The sequence below is a fragment of the Anas acuta genome, chromosome 8 (assembly GCF_963932015.1).
Source record: "Anas acuta chromosome 8, bAnaAcu1.1, whole genome shotgun sequence".
In the NCBI taxonomy this organism is placed as follows: Eukaryota; Metazoa; Chordata; class Aves; order Anseriformes; family Anatidae; genus Anas; species Anas acuta.
Window position 1 is genome coordinate 3,338,874 of NC_088986.1, and position 15,382 is coordinate 3,354,255.

Consider the following 15,382-nt stretch of genomic DNA (forward strand, 5'->3'; position numbering starts at 1 on the left):
GCAGAAAGCAACATGTCCTGTGAGCATCAGCAGGCTTTAGCGCCCACGCTGACTTCCAGATCGGCTTTTACAAATATTTTCTAATTGATCCAAATGTGGTCTTGAAGATGGAATTTTATTTTTTTTTTCAGTTAATTTTTTTAAAAAATCTATTATGTACTTGAGGAGACTTCATTGTCCAACTATCTTATTATTTGTTACATAGAAAAATATGTTTGTGAATGGCTCCATTATTTCAGCAGTTAGCCTTCTGCTGCACAGAAAGTTTCCTTTCTGAACAGCCACTCATTCATTCTGCTACACCATTGTACATTTTATGGCTTGCCATACCAAAGAAAAAAAAATTCTTTTCTTTTTTATTTCTTTCAGTGCTCCAATTATTGTAATAGTTTCAAAAGTGGCTTCCACTTTATTTATACCACATCACTTGGGTAAAGGATAGCTACCCACAATAAATCCAGTTATTTTCCAAAGTAGATTGCTCATTAAATATTGTATATAAAAGAGCCCTCTGAGATTCTGAATAATCCACAAAATGTTTTTTAGATATCTCTTTCTACTTAAATAAATAATTGCAGTCATGAACGTGAACCGAGTACTGTGCTTGTAAGGTTGAATTAATAAAAACTGAACTTTATATAAGCCTCGGCTACAGAGCATTATGCTGGTGAAGAATTTCAGGTGCAAATAATCAGAGATTACTACACATGAGGGAATTCACCAGTGGTCATGAATACCCTCAATCTACTTCCGTGAGGTAAGCAATATATTCTCTAATATGATATAGTGCAGGCTCTGTTACAGTGCTTTATAAGTTTTTACTGAACTGAAGTCTTCTTCCTGTTCTACTCATATTGCTACTTATCTGTAGGTAAAGAAATAATTTCTTTAGCTAGTGTATTTACAGAATGGAGAATATACCGCATGCTCTTAAATTTTTCCTGTCTCCTAACTTCTCTCCTTTTGGATTAGAGCTACAGTCCCCTGCAAATGCTATAAAAACAATAGTGGGGCAGAGAGAAGGGACTAAATTTATATATCTCTAAGTCTTTCCTGGTCAGGCTAATTCAGTCTAGCTGCTTCTAACAGATCAGTGAGTGAAAAATCCTAATTTACCCCTACAGCAAAGTGGCTTTGCCTTTTACTTATAATAAGTTCTCCCAGTTATAGCTATGTGCTCCATCCCAGAATTTACTTAAACTCTTCTAAACTGCAGTGGTAATTTAAAATGTAGAGTTTTGTGTTACAGATCAGATCCTCAGCTAGATCTGGAATAATTCCATTAAAAGCAGTGGAACTACAGAGATTTCTATCAGTTGTGGTAACACTATAAACCTCTTGTAAATAAAGCCTGCATTGTTAATGCTGTCACTGGTGAAGCAAATTCTATAACCTACAGCACACAGACTACCCGTGCAAGCTGATGAATTTTACAAATCATCTCTAACTTTTACTCAGAATTGGTTTCAGTCACAATCAGCCAGACAGCACGTAAAGTTGAATCTTTACCTGAGTAAAGAATGTCACATATTTTCTAGAGCAGAAAGGACACAGCTCTTAAAAGAAAATTAAAATTACTAGAAAGCTTCATTAAAAGTAAGAAGGTGTCTGATACAGGGAATGGCAGCAAACTTGTTCTTGATACTGTCCCAAGGAGAGGGATAAAATCTGTCGCTGGAAATCTCCCTAAGTCACAGATACTCTCTCTTTTTTCCCTTCCTTTATTCATTTAGTTTTGTGATAGCTGCATCATTATTTGCACCATATCTTATTAATAGGTAACTATTTAAAGACCTGTAGCTATCTTCTGATGTCATGTAACATAAAAAAGAGAATGGCCTAATTGGTTTACTACTAGTTTAATTTGTACTGTAGAACAGAGACCAGTCTCCCTTTCCAATTAAAATCTGTGTTTGAAATCTAAAAACTGAAAACCATTCCTAAGTAAACTTTGGACAGGTGTATCAAAGTTTTCCCTAGGTGGGACCTGGGCTCTGTCTCCAAAGGATGTACAGCCTTATCCTTCGTTCCCTAACTGCAGATAGCGAATGACCCAACCTAACATTCACTACTAATTGGCAATGACAAATGGCTTGGTGAATAATGTGCTTCCAGGCAGAAGAATTTTCTCTGTGTGGACTCCTGCTAAGTGAACTTTGCTAGGACTCATCATTTTTGCCACTTTCTCTCTTTGAAGACAGTTTAGGTAGAGCAAGACACAATGACTCGCTTTCTTGTGCCTGGAAAACAAAACATCAAAAATGAGGGAAGAAAGAAGGGTTTAAAATGTAGAGCACAAATATGGGTAGTCAAAACAAAGTAAAAACAGGCAGCTGGCAAATGGATATATGAAGCAAATAAAGGAGGGATGTACACGGAGACAAAGGGAGCGGGGGGAAACAGTATGAAATGAAAAAGCAAACAAACAAACAATGAAGCTGGAGAGGCATAAGAAAGAAGAAGAAAATATTTCCCTGCATGGAGGGGATATAAGATCTGTGCATTGATAAAGACACAGAAAATCTCTGGGACTAGATTGTTTTCTGGGTAAAGTTCAGCCCAAACCAGACTGCCAGGCCGAGACATCTACAGACTTGAAGAGGATGGAGGGCTCCACGGCCTTTGTGCTGATCTCCCAAGAAGGGGAGAAGGCGATCAAGAAAGAGTGAAACACAGCAAAAAGACACGGGAAAGGACAGATGAAAGCACTTCTCCTGATTTGGCTCTGAGCCATAACTACACAAAGGACGACGCTGTTTGATAACAACTGTATTTTTTTTATGTTCAAAAATAGGTACTTAGAAAATTTTTGCTTGATAGCAAACACTGAGGAGCAACAGCAAGCTCTCACGGAGATCCTTACTGGAGAAACAGGTGTGCCACTCAAAATCCTGCAGGATCACCTATATAAGCCACTCTGTGCATCTAGAGTCACTTAAGGGCATGATTTTTGGGAACACGATGACTAATTCCTTTAGGCCCTTTAAAACCAAGGTTCAGACGTCAGTACTGAACTATCCATCTGCCTACCTCACTGCATAGCATTTTATTGATGAGGAGAAGAAAATCTGTTTGAAAAGCTAATACTGCCGTTACTCTTCAGAGCACCACGTGTTTTTTTCCATTCTAATTTTATTTAACAGTTAACTGAAATCCCCATATTGCTTTCCTCATTCATACCAAAACCTCACAGCATTAAGAAAGCCACAGATACTGTAATAAGTCATGACTCATATCATCCAACTTCACCCGAGTAGGAATTACACATTTTACTGTAAGGATATCTAGGCCATCTCTACATCTAACATTTTATCTAGAATAAGGCCAAAACATATCACTTTAAGTACAGCGGGAAAAAGGAAGTTTTTGTGGTTAAAGCAAAGGCCAATGAGTCAGATGATGTGGGTTCTGTTTCCAGGCCTCACGCAGACTTCCTATGCAACTTTGACTGAATCACTTCACTTCTCTGTGCCTCAGTTTTCACATCTGTATGAAGGATGTCAGAATGTCACATCCATTCATCTTGGTTTCTCAAATTTTTTGAGACATCTGGGTGGGACATGCAAAGTGTTATGATAACTACCATGCATCTGTTATTCGGCTGTGAACAGAATGATTATGTGCTTCTGGATGGAGAAGAAAGTTAATAGAAAGGCCAGCCTCAGACCAAAAAAAAATATGATTTACTCTAAAGGAGCAACTCATCTCTGATTTGACCAACCCAATCACAAGTGAAATAATTCAAAGGATGCGGTAATACGGAGCCTTGGAGAAGTAAACACTGACAGACCTCTGAAATCCCATGACCTTAATCTAGGTTATTGCACTGTGCTGTATCAGATGCAGCAGTCTTTATTATTTATAATTCATAGACGTATAATTAAATCTTGCACATTCATTTTGAGAAAGCACAATAGCTAAACCACTAACCCTTAAGCATAGTCTAGCAGTGGCATTTGGAGAGTCAGCCACACTCTCTCACCTATGCTGGCAAACACATTACTCTGGCTGTGAAGGAAACCACAATGTGGGAAGGAAAGCCTACAAAAGAATGAAAACAGAAAGTGTCTAAGGCCTTGGCAGAAGGACACTAAATAAAATAGAGAGTGGTGACTCATTTTGGCAGTGAATCCACCTCAACCCCTTCAAAGGCTTTGGCAAGAGTCCTCGGAGGAGACCCCAGGCTTTTGCCAAGCCACAAAACACCACAATTATTATCGCAGCAGTCATCAACAAAACAGATTTTGTAAACTGACTTGTTGGCACATAGATTAAAGAAGCTATAAAAAGGAATAACAGCTGTTTGGGTTGCCCTATGCAGAAAGTTACTATATAAAAAGTACTTTTACACATATCATATATATGTACACACACACACAGATGCACATGATGTGTACATGAAGAATATACAAACAAGCAAAAGTGCCAAAAGCTTCTGAAAGATTTCATTTCTGTTCATGGAGAAAAAACTCTCAGGTCTCAGAAGTTGTAAACTACAGACCTGATCCTCTTCTCACTCCTACCTGTTTCACAATATTCACTGTACATTTTCATTAGTTTCAACAGAGTTATTTCCGTTATACAAGTGTATAATGACATGAGAATCCAGAACTAATAATGGCTACTTAAATCAAAGTACCACAGGCCTAATTCTCCTCCTTCTTACTGGTGCATAAATCAAAAGAAAATTTTTACATCAAGGAATCACGCTAATATGAGGGGATAAAATGGCCCAGCGATCATTTAATGCAAACTATAACACAGAAGAGTCCTAATGGTTCCCAAATTTTTCACGTTCAGAAGTTATGTTCAGTTTTCATAAACTAGGCATGTTTGAATATTTATATGACTAAAACAAATTCAACTTTAGTAATGTAAAATTCTATTTGCAGTAGATGATGAGGGTTTGTCTACCTAGAGCTCTAACACGCAGGCAGGAATCATACAGCAAAATAAACACCTAAATTCAGTCAAAAAAGTGGTACTACACGATTTTTATGCTGGTATGCAGAGTGTAGTTAGGTTTAGAATTTCCTAAAACTTTTTTTTTTTTTTTTAATTTAAAGCAGATGAAAGAGTCCTGTAGATTTTTTATTAAAGTGGCAGAAGAGAGATGAAACTGAGAACATGACACCAGTATCCTGCTCTAATCTTTACTCAGTAAGGACATCAGTGTCCATTTATAGTTTCCACAATTATTTTTTTATCACATTGATAAGCAAGACTTTAATAGATATTTTTTTATTTTACATTTTTCTTGAATTTGAACTGCTTTAAATTTTGTTAACGCATAACACTGAAACATCCTGAAAAAAATATTCAGAGAATCTGCGATGTAACTCAGTATATGCAAGGGGCTCAATTAAACTCCATGTGCCCTGACCAGTATCCAATAGTTTTTGATCTCATCTTTTCACCAAAGAACCGAGAGTTCAAATTTCATCATTAATATTATACCCTGCTCCATGAAAGTACTATGGATGTATAGGTTGCCAGTGAAAGAGGGTGAATCTGTACTAGCAGGATGTTTATAAACTCTACAAAGACATAAAGGCATAGGTTATGGGAGAAATGTGGGTATAAACAGCAGATATGGTTGAGAAAAACATCTGCATCCCTGTGAATTCCCTCAAGCAAATGGATAAGGGCAAAGTACAGTTGAGATTTCTTGCTACTCCTGCAGAAGAAATGATGTGACCTATTGACCCAGAAATAGTAGAGGATATTCAGTAGTGGAGATGAAGCATTTGGAGTTAGGTGTTGATCATTTGGCTGGTTTAATAACTTCAAAATGACTGAGGGAAGCTGCTGCATCACCCCCAGATGATAATGCTTGCTTTTCCGTTGTTTCGTTACAGGGTGAAAATACGTAGAGGTAACTTGAGACACCGAAAACTGCTAACAGATGAAAATTGACAAGTTGTGGGCTGAGAGTGAGACTATGAGAATGCAGTATCTACTAATGCAATCCACCTGAATGCAAGTATTTGCATAGAAAGACTCCACTGTTCTGTTATTTTAACAACAAATATTTTCCAGCTGCATAAAGAACCGTTTAATATTTTCAGAGTAACATGTCCTCAGGCGATTTGTTTATTTACAAGTACAATCCAAAAATTAGCTAGGAATATATTTACATCTTGTATGCACGAGCAAGCATTTAGCACAAGATGCTAAGAACACAAATAAAATCCATACATTTAAAGTTTTTAGATCAAAATATTTGCCTTTTATTCTTATCCTTTCCCTTTTTCCTTTTTTTTTTTCCTTTCTTTTTTTTTTTTCCAGACACTTTGGACTACGTAATGCATTATACAGACCCCAAATTAGCTAGCATGCCAGCAGAAGCAGTGAGCTTCACCTATCCAAGTATTTAAAAAGCTTGCAAGCACACACTGTCTCCTGTGCAGCCCGGAGATCCCTGTTGAGTCTATGCCAAGTCCCTGAAAAGTTGGACACTGCATCCGGTATTTACACTAAGCTAAAATTCTAATCAGCACTAACAGCAGTGTGTTTTAATTCACCCTTATGATTTTATTTCAATCTGCTAAGTAGCACAACTGCCAGAAAGAAACTGCTATAAACTCCAGTAAACAAATGCAAAAAAAAAAAAAAAAATCAAAAAAAAAATCTTAAACCTGTTGGAGATAAAGTTTGCACCACTTTAGACACACAGCCCGAAAGGAAAGTCTGAAGCTTTGGTCGAAGCTGCTCTCTGCCGATTTCTTTTCAAATATCCTACCTTCCATTTCTTTTTTTTTTTTTCTTTTTCTTTTTTTTTTTTTTTAATCCCCCCAACGTGTTTGGTACTTTTTAGCCAAGGAAGGAAAACGCTAATGTTATTTTACACCGGCTATTTCACCTCACGTCCTCCCCTACGCAGCTTTCTGCCAAGTGCTGTGAAACAAGAACACAGTAACTACTTGAATCTCTGGATGACACTATAAATCGTAGTGCCAAGAGGCTGGTGCCAAGTCCAGCATCTTCCTTATTTTGGGGGGGAAAAAAAAAAATCGGCAGGAAAATTCTGAGAAGTTGGTCACCATTTTGGACCTGTTCAGTGCAGTCAGACCTTGGCAGCCATCTTACAGCTTGGCAACCATTTTGAGAATGTGCCTGGCAAGCTCTCAGAGCTCGCCGACACTGTTTCAACACAGCGCTGGTTAAATATAGTCCAAATTAAACAATACCGTGTAATATCAGGTAAACTCACCCTTCATAAATCCACTCAGCACGACGGTTTACAAGTACATCTTTAAAGAGCAGGGGACATTGTGCTTTTCATCGAGGCCGCGCGGTCGCCGCGTGCCTTAACCCTTTCCGGGCACGGGGCTGGTGAAGCCCAGCAGAGACCCCCAAAAACCAAGGTCTCCATGAGACCTTTTGGGAGCCCCCAGCAGTGACATGGGGAGACCATGGATGGTATGCCATGGAGGACGTGTTCCCTGTTACCGCCGTTTAACAGAGCCCTGGAAACCCCACCAGGGAGCAAAGGAAACACCGCGCCGGGGGATGACAGGGATTTTCAGGGAGACTACACACAACACCACGTAAACCAGCAGCTGTTGTGTGAGAAAAACTACTTTCACAGCTTTAATTTCCTGATGAACTTTTCCATGTGCTCCTCTCCCAGAAAAAAAAAAAAAAAAAAAAGTTTGATGAGAAAAATCCCTTCCAGCAGCCAGACATCTTAACGAAGCCTGGTTTATTAAGAGAGCCCAACGCTGGTGCAAGTTGTAAACAAACACTTCCCTTCTCCTCCCCACCCCACAAGATCAGTGTGTTTTTGGACCAAGCGCTTTTCACTTCGGCGGTGCCAAAATCCCAAGGAGGACTTTGTGCCAGTTGAAGAAAGGCACGGTTGTTAGAAACCACGTTGGCCCCGAAGTAGCAAAACCATTTCACAGGCGGAGGCCGGGAGCGCGGGCAGGACAGGCACGCGGGGGAAGCGCCTCGTCCTGTGCCACGGCGAGGGGTACGGCAAGGTGCTCCGGCGGTATTTCTCCCAGTGTTTTAAACAATCCCTGCACTGAAGAAGTTCATTTTTCATATTTAATGTAGTGTAAACACATTTAATAACTTCAGGAGGAATGCGGGGTGAGTGTTTTACAGAACAAACAGTGCTATCTCCAGGACTGCTTTACTGAAGTTTAGTCTACACGGGCTCTAACTCTGTCAGACCTATTTGAATAAAACTTAAAAGATAATATAGGGGTAAAATTCAACACTTGCAAAAGCAAGTGTGTAAAAAGGCAAATATTTGAAGGTACTAAACAGTATCCAAGTATTAAAATGACATTTTGGGGAAGTATTTAATATCTGAAGACAAATGTCTATTGGAAATGCTTACTACACACATTATATTCTGCTTCTTATCTTGAAATAATTTACAGTGGAACAGAAAAGATCAAGTTTATGCTCTATTAGCATAAAGTTTAAACTATAAGGGTTTTTTGACCTTGAAGTCTGAATTAAATAATGTCTGGGATTTTTATTCTCCCTCTTTTTTTGCCCTTTTGAAATTTTAATTTGGGGAAAAAAATTTAAAAGCCAACTAATTAAGTGTAATTTCATAGTGAATGAAATAAATTAATTAAACCATAATTGAAATGACAATATTAAATATGAAAATATTATGCTGGAGTAGATCAGAATAAAGTCTTGACACTGCTGGATATCTTTTATATTGAAGGACAGTATCTGCAGCCGCATGACGTCAGCCATGCTAGAATAGTTGGGAATGCATTGATAAATTGCTCCATCGATTCTGTTCTGCTTCACTTACCATAATTATAGCACAGTAATGGATGACATGAGTGATATATTTTTACTTTAGAGAAAAGCCAAGAGTTTGCCTGTTTCTTTATGAGATTAGACCAAATCCTTTCAATTAATACAGCATGATTGATATCTAAAAGTGTAGTGGGGTAAGATACTTGCTTCATGTGCACATCTTTAAACATTATTGGTTAAATATTGAAATAGGATTCAAAGAGCAGATTCAGTGCTTTAAATAACAGTGTCATTTTGGTAATATGAAAGATGTATCGTCACAATTTTCAAAGACTTTTCTGGGCCTGTTTTAAGTGTTTTGATTTTCTTAGATCTAAAAATCACATTTGCAGTTAATATTCATTTAAGCCAGGACAACTTTAACATTCCTCCTGAAATCCATGGAACTCACTTAAATAATGCTTTAAGGGATCAGCACCCTCACTGAAGTCCCTGCCAAAACTACCAACAGTTATGTTGGGAGAAAGACTGGGATGCCTGAATTATGCTTTTCAAATATATATGGTCCAGGTTCAGTTTTCAGCTGCTCTCTGTTGAAGTCAACTCCCATTGAAGCCAACTTATGAGCTCCATGTGGAGACTAAGGACAGCCCAAAGAATGATTTGTGTCCAGCCCTGCAAATGGCTATTTTTAAGACCATAGGAATGAATGCCCAGAGAAATTGTGGATGACCTATCCCTGGAATTCTTTAAGACCAGGTTGGATGGGGCTTTAAACAAACTGGTCTAGTGGAAGGTGTCCCTGCCCATGGCAGGGGGGTTAGAATTAGATGATCATTAAGGTCCCTTCCAACCCAAACCATTCCACTATTCTATGAATAGGAGTAAGTAGAAAGTAAAGTAAGCAAAGATGAGTTATAATAATGCCTTATTGTTGCAGAGGAACTGCTATACAGTGCACAGCCACATATCCTGTCTCCAAATCTGCCAGCAGTAGAAGACAGCAGTAATCTGCATGGATTCCTCACCAACAAGACGTGGAGGCATCTGCATGACTCCCCTGTCTTTGGTCTCTCTTCCAGTAATCTTTTAGCACAACTTACTATAATTCTGGGTAGTCATGCCATCCATACAAACAGTAATCCTTTTTAAAAACTTTTAAAAGTATGCCACTGAAGAAAAAGCACCCTAGCCCTAATGCTTTAGGAATAAATAACCAAGTTAGCTCAAGAAGCAAGAGAGGAAATGTGTTCTTGCAGAGGAGATGTGAACAAAGGTGGAAGGAGGTAAGTCAGAGAGACATAAAACCACTGTCACAGAAGAGGAATCTGTATTACACGGATGCACAGGAGAAGACTCTTGTATTAATGCTGGTAAGTCAGTCTCATTAAATGCAAAAAAGCCCTACACATTTCTCACAACTCTAACTTCCCTCATGTTGCAGGTTCTTCACGTGAACAGAGAAAACATATGTTGTAAATTACTATGTATCTAATATTATTACTATTTTAGCTCTTCCAGTTTTGAAAGTGGTAACAAAAGAATCACGAATAGGTGATTTTTAATCAATGAGAATTTTTTTCAGGCAGTCCATGATACCTTCATGCTGAATAATTTCTACATAGAGGTGAGCAAAAAACCCAATACTCATAGAGTTATGAATGAATCCAGAAATACTGGCGCAGAAAAAAAAACTTACTGAAATGCAGCCCCATCTCACAAAGCATTTTTTTCAGCATTGGTTCAGAAAAGACCATAACCAATTTCTGTAAGAATTTTAACCTGTCCCCCTCCCCAAAGCAGTAAATGTATGAGAATGATCTGTGCTTCTAACTGTTGAATTCATTCCCTTCTCATGTTACAAGGGCTGTCACTGGACATAAAGTGTAACTTGGGATGACTGCGGCAGCTATCAAACCTCCTCTGACACATTAGAGCGTCTGAAACCCAGACACCCAAGGTTTACATCAGAAAACTCCAGCATGTAGCGAACAACTCAAAACCAACTATCGACCACCCTATTGATTTCTAGTAGGGAAACCAAGACGGGAAAAGCACTGGAAGAGATAGGATTTCTTTTCCTCTCCTCATCTCTAACTTAGTGGCTGCCAAACTCGGGTCTTCTCAGGCTTAAGCCATCAGAGGTTTGTGTTGCAGCTAGCCAGGATGTCTGCCTAAGATAATTCAAGCTGAAAGCAGACAATGTGCAGTGGGAGCTGATTAGCCACTGACTTCCAACGTGACCTGTCTCAGTCCCAAAAGAAGCTTCTTGACAGTAAGATATGGAGGCTACAGCACAGCTGAAAAAAATATGGTTATCTTTTCAGATGGTATTTGAGGACATCTGACTTTCATACTTGGGCAATTAAGAGAGGTGCTTTTTGCAACTGGCAAGCCCTGGCCCTGGCCTTTAAAATATTTGATCACATACTCTAGCAACAGGTTTAAAAGAGATTTATTTTTTTTCAAAAACTCTCTGCAGCTGATATGAAATATATTAAGGCTTAAATAAACCTTAAAATAATTCACAGTATGGAAAGAAGGTGTTTAAAAGGCCGTATATTCCTCATTCCTTTTCCTTCATCAACAAACCCAGTCTGCTGTTTCAGTAACTCTGCTGAAAGTATTCCAGATTTGCATCACTGTAGCTGAAGGCACTTTTGACCTTATGTGGAGACTGGGAAAATAATAACTATAGGTGTGATTTTGATCGTTTATAATTTGAAAAGAAATATCTCATGTTTGCTTCAGATCATCTGTTTCACTCATTATATTTGTATCTCAGCTATTATTTTCACATTTAATTTGGATATTAAATATCCACTTCAAAATGAAAGCTTGATTCTGGATCCTGTGGATTTTGCAGCTGAATCTCAGCCACAGGAACACCCTTTTCCAATTATAAAGTGTATGGCTGGGGTGTAAATCCTAGAGCATATTTTATACTGAAAGTCGCAATGTTAGCAAAGCACTAAAGAAACCTCTGAAGATATCCTGTAAAAACCTGATGAGATTGTTGTCAAAAATCAGAAACGTTTTCTGCCTTTGAAAATATGATGGTGCTACAGTAACAGAGCAAGACCATCATCTGTTATTTTTAATTTGTTACGTTAATGGGCTGCAAGGTCCAAAGTATTTGACATATATGAACTGTTCTGCTTGCTCCCCTTTGTAAGGCTCCAGCATTTTTTACACAGCTCTGCAGGAACACAGACCATAACGTCTGGAATGTTTTGATCTTATCTGAAGTTTTTAATAACTTTCTTTTTTATATACTACATATTTTACATTTTTTATTTCAAAACTCACTTTGCAGCTGTCTGTTTTCCCCCCCAGCTCAAGAGGACTCTGCTCAGCTGCAGGTCCCCGAAGGACAGAAGTGGAGGTGCCCAGCAGCCGCCGTCCTGCCCCAAGGGGGTGCTGCAGAAATGCGAGGCACCCCGGCTTCCCCAGAGGAGGCAGAGCTGCTGGGCCGTGGCAGGGCCATGGCCAGGACACCCGGCAAGCAGCTGCTCCCTGGGCAGCCCTGCAGACACTTTACAGCTGCTTTCTTCATGGCATTCCCAAGAAAGTGATGTGCCTCTCCCCGGGCGATGAATCCACCTTCTGAGATACAGGGATCAAATTGCACTGCACTTGAACGGCCAGGCTGAATCGAGTCCTCAGGAGGATATTCTTTTTCTTTTTTCTTTTCCTCTTTGCAGCAAAGAGAAAATACGAGTGCATGCATTTATAAAGCGACACCAAACTATTATGTAAATGCTGCATGTTGGAGTGAGTATTTTAGTTTTTGGTGGGACAGCAGGAATAAGCTTATAAATCTAAGGCCTGGGGTCAATACTTAAGAAGAGATTACCTCTAAGCTTTACTTACACATCTATTTTGGCCCGACAATTTACAATGTATTTCTGGAGAAGAGACTAGTCCCTGCTCATTCCTGCTGGCACAGGGCACGTGGCAAGATGCATCTTCCTGAGAAGTCAGGGGCTAACACATAAGAAGGGACAGTAAATTCCCGTTGAAGCTGTAGAGAAGGCGATCTGACTTGAGCTGCAGCAAGGATAAAATAAATCTACTCGGCTTCAGGCCGGCACTTTTTCTGGCTCATGACACAGGCTTTCATGCAGTCTTGACGCCTATCGTACAGCTCGTCATGACCCTCACCCTGACAGCTTCGCCTCAAGCCAAGATCTGAGAGGGCTCCTTCCAAAACAAACCAAGACAAAGTTCCTCTGAAGCGCTGTTTTTCTGAACCGAGCAAGATCCAACTCCACTTCCACCCACGTCGTAACCCATGCACATGCCCAGAGGCATGTGACCAAAGCACATGGAAATGCACACGCCGAGTTCTCCAGATGCCAAACGGCAGTCCAAAAGCTGAGATCCAGACATTTCAGTGGAACTAGCAAACTGTGTCTGCAAATCTGCAGCCCCGTGTTGTTTGAGGACATACGCTGCAGGTGCTATTGTAGAGGCTGCTGTCTAAAAGGGGCCTGTACACTTCCAGCTATGTCATCAAGCACACAAAATGAGGCTGTAAAATAGGAACAACCTTACAGCAAGGCAGCGTTACCCGTGGAATGAGATTCACAGTACACAGAAAATATCAGAAGGGATCATCAAAACATTACGATAGATACTAAAATGGAATTCCTGTTAAAATGTTCGCTTACATTATACATAAAAGCAATATATTTAAGTGTGCTTGTAAACATGTGCAAAGTTATTTTACTGACAGAGGCATTCCAAGAGCATAATAAGGAAGTTACACTGCTAACAAAGTAGCCATCTGAAATAATAGTAAATGCATTATTTAGTAGAAGTTAATAGTACGGATTAATAAGCAGTACATGTGGATTGTTTCATTTTGTACTCTAGTGGCAAAGGAAGATATAACAGCGTGTTCAGACGGAGGAACAGGAATGGTTGAAGTCTGCAGCTGCAGAGTTTCGGAGCACAGAGTTACTGAGCACAGGCCAGAGATGACCTGAACTCGGTTAGCTGGAAAAATAACGTGAGAGGAGGTTTCCATCCCGCCTCGCAGTGTTCGCTGGGATGTGCTTTCTGACTCTCACGAATAGCAAGTAATTCCCTGTGTTCAAAATGATGAGCTTCATGCTAAAACCCTTGTTTAGCACCACAGCAGCGTGCTTTCGAGATCTGCAAATTGCAGACCATTTCCTAGAAGGTCAGAAAATAGCGAGCTATATATAATAGGAAGCCATTCCTCCCCGTAAAAAGAAGGGTGAATGCACCTATAAAAAGAAGGGTAGGTGCACGTTATTTGCTCTTTTTTCTCCTCGGACTGAGAGGCACATGGCAGAAAACGGAGCGGGATCAAGTCCAAAGCACTATCCTCCTTAAGGATACGCTACGCGGTATCATCAGCGAGTCTCAGCCAATATTGGCTAACAGTCGCTGTCTGTTTGCCAAGCAGAAGTTTGCCATGTTAAACTGTCACTATAATGCCACCTTGAAGAGGCGTTATCATCACTCTTGCGATGATACACGGCAACCGTGAACGGAAACGGAGGCCGGAGCTCACACATCTGAACAACAGACGATCCTGGTGCCGCGGATAAGTAACCCAGCAGACAGCGCTGCTGCTTATCGCAGCGGTGATCCGGGAGCCCTCCGCCACAGGGACTGCTCCTTCAGACGGGCATTCCCCGCTGTAAAAACTACACCGTTACACGAGTTTAGAGCGTGCCATTTACTGAATTTATTAAGAACACTGAGTGTACAGAAACCCTTCTTGTTATTTCTCTATGTGTACTGCTTCCCTGCCCTGAATACAGTGTAAAAGCACAACAGACAGCCACAAAATCCTTTAAGCATCTCATGGAATTGATACTGACCTTAAACACCATTGACAAAAATTCATTTCCAAGGCATCTTGCCCTAAGACCTTCACAGGTAAAGGACAGAGAGACAGCCACAAAGCTCAGGCTGGATTTCCCCTTTCCCTGGACCTCTCTTGATATTGAATGAGGTGTATAAAACCTGGGTAAAGGAGAGCGTTACACCAGACAAAAGTGCTGTATGCTGCTGGAGACAAGGCTCACCATATGGGAGAACACTTACCTAATACAGCTGCACAGCCTAGCCGGGGGTACTGCACAAATTACCCCTCATTAATATGGCCAAGTTATAACCTGGACTTACAGAACACAGGAACTGAAATTTGGTTTCATACAGGGTGCGAACTTTTTTTTTATTTAATAATGACTGTGTAATATTGACCTTAGTAATTACAGACTGGAAAAGTGAACTTTGCATTAGCGGCACCATATTGATTTTGCAAATGCGGAAGCACAAAAATACTTTTACGCCTAAGAAAGGTTCCAGCTACCACATTTGGAAGACCTTGGGAGAACAGTAACTCGGAGAACTTTCTTTGTTCAGTACCGGTCCTAAGCATACACCGAAGTGCCTCACTCACAGGCTCTGATATTGAACAGCCTGATAACGCCTCCTCTGGAGTGCCCTCCCCTCCCTTCCACTCAAGGTGGTTCTCCACACCTGGTGGAGTTGGAGTCAATTCTAATGGGCCAAACGCAATTTAACTCATTAAAATACTTCATTCAGTACGTAATACATCAGTGAATTAATATATTATTCACTGATACATTCTGAACTATTTAGCCAG

General features: G+C 40.0%; 1 protein-coding gene and 1 long non-coding RNA gene across 17 annotated transcripts in view; one reads left to right on the top strand and one right to left on the bottom strand.

Annotated features, from left to right (window-relative positions):
- Positions 1 to 15,382, bottom strand: part of NFIA (nuclear factor I A) — a 348,730-nt gene that overhangs the window by 135,076 nt on the left and 198,272 nt on the right. The window lies entirely within an intron of this gene.
- Positions 645 to 6,144, top strand: LOC137860443 (uncharacterized). The gene is made up of 3 exons (XR_011098915.1): positions 645 to 867; positions 2,795 to 2,874; positions 5,859 to 6,144. It is a non-coding gene; the product is annotated as an uncharacterized lncRNA (long non-coding RNA).